Below are 6443 nucleotides of genomic sequence, written 5' to 3'. Positions count from 1 at the left end.
CCGGCATGGCAGCTCGAAAGGCGGCTATAAGTCATTCAAGAAGCACCGTTCTGGAGCTTTCAGTAGCCGTTCCGCCTGACTTTTAAACGTAGAGTACCGGGCGCAAACCACTAAGGCTCAAGCCCGGCATGGCAGCTCGATAAAGTGCGGCTAAGCATTCAAGGAAGCAACCGGTCTGGGAGCTTCAGAAGCCGTTCCGCCTGACTTTTAACGTAGAGTACGGGCGCGCAAACCACGAACTCAAGCCCGGCATGGCAGCTCGGAAAGGCGCTAAGCATTCAAGGAAGCACCGTCTGGAGCTTCCAGAGCCGTTCCGCCCTGACTTTTAAACGTAGAGTACCGGGGCGCAAACCACTAACTCAAGCCCGGCATGGCAGCTCGAAGGCGGGCTGAAGCATTCAAGGAAGCACCAGTCTTGAGTCTTTCAGAGCCCGTTCCGCCTGGGACTTTTTAACGTATAGAGACTACCGGGCGCAAACCACTAACCTCAAGCCCGGCATGGCAGCTCCGAAAGGCCGGCCTAAGCATTCATAGGAAGCACCGTCTGGAGCTTCAGAGCCGTTTTCCGCCTGACTTTTAACGTAGAGTACCTGGGCGCAAACCACTAACTCAAGCCCGGCATGGCGACTCGAAAGGCGGGGGCTAAGCATTCAAGGAAGCACCGTCTCGGAGCTTCAGAGCCGTTCCGCCTGACCCTTTTTTAAACGGTAGAGTACCGTGCGCAAACCACTAACTCAAGCCCGGCATGGCAGCTCGAAAAGGCGGCTAAGCATTCAAGGAAAGCAACCGTCTGGAGCTTTCAGAGCCTTGTTCCGCCTGACTTTATACGTAGGAGTACCGGGCGCAAACCACAAACTCAAGCCCGGCATGGCAGCTCGGAAAGGGGCGGCTAAGCAATCAAGGAAGCACCGTCTGGAGCTTAGGTAGAGGCCGGTTCCGCCTCTGACTTTTTAACGTAGGAGTACCGGGCGCAAACCACTACCTCTAGCCCGGCATGGCAGCTCGAAAGGATGCGGCATAAGCATTCAAGGAAGCACGTCTCTGGAGCTTCAGGAGCCGTTTCCGCCCTGACTTTTAACGTAGAGACCCGGTGCGCAACCACTAACTCAAGCCGGCATGGCAGCTCGAAAGCGGCTAAGCATTCCAAGGGAGCACCGTCTGGAGCTTCTGAGCCGTTTCCGCTAATCTGGACTTTTAACGTAGAGATACCCGCCGGGCGCAAACCACTAACTCAAGCCCGGCATGGCAGCTCGAAAAGGGGGCATAGCATCAAAAGGAAGCACCGTCTGGAGCTTCAGAGCCGTTTTCCGCCTGACTTTTAACGTAGAGTACCTGGCGCAAACCACTAACTCAAGCCCGGCATGGCAGCTCGAAAGGAGTCTAAGCATTCAAGGAAGCACCGTCTGGAGCTTCAGAGCCGTTCATCCGCCTGAACATTTAACGTAGCAGTACCGGGCGCAAACCCAATAACTCAAGCCCGGCATGCACGTCGAAAAGGCGGCTAAAGCATTCAAGAAGCACCGTCTGGAGCTTCAGGAGCCGTTCCGCCATGACTTTTAACGTAGAGTACCGGGCGGCAAACCACTAAATCAAGGCCCGGGCATGGCAGCTCGGGAAAGGGCGGCTAAGAATTCAAGGAAGCACCGTGTATGGAGCTTCAGAGCCGTTCCGCCTGACTTTTACGTAGAGTACCGGGCGCAAACCACTAACTTCAAGCCCGGCCCTCATGGCAGCTCGAAAAGGCGGCTAAGCATTCTAGGAAGCACCGTCTGGAGCTTCTCAGAAGCCGTTCCGCCTGACTTTTAACGTAGAGTACCGGGCGCAAACACACTAACTCAAGCCCGGCAATGGCAGCTCGAAAAGGCGGCCTAAGCATTCAAGGGAAGCACCGTCTGGATCTTCAGAGCCGTTCCGCCTGACTTTTAACGTAGAGTACCGGGCGCAAAACCACTAACTCAAGCCCGGCATGGCAGCTCGAAAGGCGGCTAAGCATTCAAGGAAGCACCGTCTGGAGCTTCAGAGCCGTTCCGCCTGACTTTTAACGTAGAGTACCGGGCGGCAAACCACTAACTCAAGCCCGGCATGGCAGCTCGAAAGGCGGCTAAGCATTCAAGGAAGCACCGTCTGGAGCTTCAGAGCCGTTCCGCCTGACTTTTAACGTAGAGTACCGGGCGCAAACCACTAACTCAAGCCCGGCATGGCAGCTCGAAAGGCGGCTAAGCATTCAAGGAAGCACCGTCTGGAGCTTCAGAGCCGTTCCGCCTGACTTTTAACGTAGAGTACCGGGCGCAAACCACTAACTCAAGCCCGGCATGGCAGCTCGAAAGGCGGCTAAGCATTCAAGGAAGCACCGTCTGGAGCTTCAGAGCCGTTCCGCCTGACTTTTAACGTAGAGTACCGGGCGCAAACCACTAACTCAAGCCCGGCATGGCAGCTCGAAAGGCGGCTAAGCATTCAAGGAAGCACCGTCTGGAGCTTCAGAGCCGTTCCGCCTGACTTTTAACGTAGAGTACCGGGCGCAAACCACTAACTCAAGCCCGGCATGGCAGCTCGAAAGGCGGCTAAGCATTCAAGGAAGCACCGTCTGGAGCTTCAGAGCCGTTCCGCCTGACTTTTAACGTAGAGTACCGGGCGCAAACCACTAACTCAAGCCCGGCATGGCAGCTCGAAAGGCGGCTAAGCATTCAAGGAAGCACCGTCTGGAGCTTCAGAGCCGTTCCGCCTGACTTTTAACGTAGAGTACCGGGCGCAAACCACTAACTCAAGCCCGGCATGGCAGCTCGAAAGGCGGCTAAGCATTCAAGGAAGCACCGTCTGGAGCTTCAGAGCCGTTCCGCCTGACTTTTAACGTAGAGTACCGGGCGCAAACCACTAACTCAAGCCCGGCATGGCAGCTCGAAAGGCGGCTAAGCATTCAAGGAAGCACCGTCTGGAGCTTCAGAGCCGTTCCGCCTGACTTTTAACGTAGAGTACCGGGCGCAAACCACTAACTCAAGCCCGGCATGGCAGCTCGAAAGGCGGCTAAGCATTCAAGGAAGCACCGTCTGGAGCTTCAGAGCCGTTCCGCCTGACTTTTAACGTAGAGTACCGGGCGCAAACCACTAACTCAAGCCCGGCATGGCAGCTCGAAAGGCGGCTAAGCATTCAAGGAAGCACCGTCTGGAGCTTCAGAGCCGTTCCGCCTGACTTTTAACGTAGAGTACCGGGCGCAAACCACTAACTCAAGCCCGGCATGGCAGCTCGAAAGGCGGCTAAGCATTCAAGGAAGCACCGTCTGGAGCTTCAGAGCCGTTCCGCCTGACTTTTAACGTAGAGTACCGGGCGCAAACCACTAACTCAAGCCCGGCATGGCAGCTCGAAAGGCGGCTAAGCATTCAAGGAAGCACCGTCTGGAGCTTCAGAGCCGTTCCGCCTGACTTTTAACGTAGAGTACCGGGCGCAAACCACTAACTCAAGCCCGGCATGGCAGCTCGAAAGGCGGCTAAGCATTCAAGGAAGCACCGTCTGGAGCTTCAGAGCCGTTCCGCCTGACTTTTAACGTAGAGTACCGGGCGCAAACCACTAACTCAAGCCCGGCATGGCAGCTCGAAAGGCGGCTAAGCATTCAAGGAAGCACCGTCTGGAGCTTCAGAGCCGTTCCGCCTGACTTTTAACGTAGAGTACCGGGCGCAAACCACTAACTCAAGCCCGGCATGGCAGCTCGAAAGGCGGCTAAGCATTCAAGGAAGCACCGTCTGGAGCTTCAGAGCCGTTCCGCCTGACTTTTAACGTAGAGTACGAGTACCGGGCGCAAACCCACTAACTCAAGCCCGGCATGGCAGCTCGAAAGGCGGCTAAGCATTCAAGGAAGCACCGTCTGGAGCTTCAGAGCCGTTCCGCCTGACTTTTAACGTAGAGTACCGGGCGCAAACCACTAACTCAAGCCCGGCATGGCAGCTCGAAAGGCGGCTAAGCATTCAAGGAAGCACCGTCTGGAGCTTCAGAGCCGTTCCGCCTGACTTTTAACGTAGAGTACCGGGCGCAAACCACTAACTCAAGCCCGGCATGGCAGCTCGAAAGGCGGCTAAGCATTCAAGGAAGCACCGTCTGGAGCTTCAGAGCCGTTCCGCCTGACTTTTAACGTAGAGTACCGGGCGCAAACCACTAACTCAAGCCCGGCATGGCAGCTCGAAAGGCGGCTAAGCATTCAAGGAAGCACCGTCTGGAGCTTCAGAGCCGTTCCGCCTGACTTTTAACGTAGAGTACCGGGCGCAAACCACTAACTCAAGCCCGGCATGGCAGCTCGAAAGGCGGCTAAGCATTCAAGGAAGCACCGTCTGGAGCTTCAGAGCCGTTCCGCCTGACTTTTAACGTAGAGTACCGGGCGCAAACCACTAACTCAAGCCCGGCATGGCAGCTCGAAAGGCGGCTAAGCATTCAAGGAAGCACCGTCTGGAGCTTCAGAGCCGTTCCGCCTGACTTTTAACGTAGAGTGTACCGGGCGCAAACCACTAACTCAAGCCCGGCATGGCAGCTCGAAAGGCGGCTAAGCATTCAAGGAAGCACCGGTCTGGAGCTTCAGAGCCGTTCCGCCTGACTTTTAACGTAGAGTACCGGGCGCAAACCACTAACTCAAGCCCGGCATGGCAGCTCGAAAGGCGGCTAAGCATTCAAGGAAGCACCGTCTGGAGCTTCAGAGCCGTTCCGCCTGACTTTTAACGAGAGTACCGGGCGCAAACCACTAACTCAAGCCCGGCATGGCAGCTCGAAAGGCGGCTAAGCATTCAAGGAAGCACCGTCTGGAGCTTCAGAGCCGTTCCGCCTGACTTTTAACGTAGAGTACCGGGCGCAAACCACTAACTCAAGCCCGGCATGGCAGCTCGAAAGGCGGCTAAGCATTCAAGGAAGCACCGTCTGGAGCTTCAGAGCCGTTCCGCCTGACTTTTAACGTAGAGTACCGGGCGCAAACCACTACTCAAGCCCGGCATGGCAGCTCGAAGGCGGCTAAGCATTCAAGGAAGCGACCTCGCAGGCCGTCCGCGCGGCCAAATAGGGTCCAGTAAAGTACCGGGCGCTGCCACTGAACGCCTTGTGGCGGTCGCCTTGTGGCGGCTCGGGGGGTGGCGGTCGGGGCTGGCGCTTGGGGCAGGTGGCGGTCGCCTTGTGGCGGTCGCCTTGGCGGTGGGGGGCGGTCGGGATGGCCTTGGGGCCAGTGGCGTCGCCTTGTGGCGGTCGCCTTGTGGCGGTCGCCTTGTGGCGGTCGCCTTGTGGCGGTCGCCTTGTGGCTGTCGGGGGTGGCGGTCGGGGCTGGCGCTTGGGGCCAGTGGCGGTCGCCTTGTGGCGGTCGCCTTGTGGCGGTCGCCTTGTGGCGGTCGCCTTGTGGCGGTCGCCTTGTGGCGGTCGGGGGGGTGGCGGTCGGGGCTGGCGCTTGGGGCCAGTGGCGGTCGCCTTGTGGCGGTCGCCTTGTGGCGGTCGCCTTGTGGCGGTCGCCTTGTGGCGGTCGCCTTGTGGCGGTCGCCTTGTGGCGGTCGGGGGGTGGCGGTCGGGGCTGGCGCTTGGGGCCAGTGGCGGTCGCCTTGTGGCGGTCGCCTTGTGGCGGTCGCCTTGTGGCGGTCGCCTTGTGGCGGTCGCCTTGTGGCGGTCGCCTTGTGGCGGTCGGGGGGTGGCGGTCGGGGCTGGCGCTTGGGGCCAGTGGCGGTCGCCTTGTGGCGGTCGCCTTGTGGCGGTCGCCTTGTGGCGGTCGCCTTGTGGCGGTCGCCTTGTGGCGGTCGGGGGGTGGCGGTCGGGGCTGGCGCTTGGGGCCGGTGGCGGTCGCCTTGTGGCGGTCGCCTTGTGGCGGTCGCCTTGTGGCGGTCGCCTTGTGGCGGTCGCCTTGTGGCGGTCGCCTTGTGGCGGTCGCCTTGTGGCGGTCGGGGGGTGGCGGTCGGGGCTGGCGCTTGGGGCCAGTGGCGGTCGCCTTGTGGCGGTCGCCTTGTGGCGGTCGCCTTGTGGCGGTCGCCTTGTGGCGGTCGCCTTGTGGCGGTCGCCTTGTGGCGGTCGGGGGGTGGCGGTCGGGGCTGGCGCTTGGGGCCGGTGGCGGTCGCCTTGTGGCGGTCGCCTTGTGGCGGTCGCCTTGTGGCGGTCGCCTTGTGGCGGTCGCCTTGTGGCGGTCGGGGGGGTGGCGGTCGGGGCTGGCGCTTGGGGCCGGTGGCGGTCGCCTTGTGGCGGTCGCCTTGTGGCGGTCGCCTTGTGGCGGTCGGGGGGTGGCGGTCGGGGCTGGCGCTTGGGGCTGGCGTCCGCCAATAGTGGTTTAATTTCGGGAGGAAGATTGATTTTCGTCCCAAGCCCGCCGCTGGAGAAAATTTTAGGTACCAGGAGTGGATTTTTTTTGTCCACTCAGGAGGGGGACGTTGGCTGGTTTGGTGTCCGGGGGAGAAGTGCTCTTTTCTCGGCCAGGAGAAAGATTAGACTCCCAGCCCGCCGCT

This window comes from Syngnathus typhle, unplaced genomic scaffold (assembly GCF_033458585.1).
Source record: "Syngnathus typhle isolate RoL2023-S1 ecotype Sweden unplaced genomic scaffold, RoL_Styp_1.0 HiC_scaffold_424, whole genome shotgun sequence".
Classification (NCBI taxonomy): domain Eukaryota; kingdom Metazoa; phylum Chordata; class Actinopteri; order Syngnathiformes; family Syngnathidae; genus Syngnathus; species Syngnathus typhle.
The sequence above is the reverse complement of the archived record's forward strand: the minus strand, read 5'-3'. Positions refer to the sequence as shown.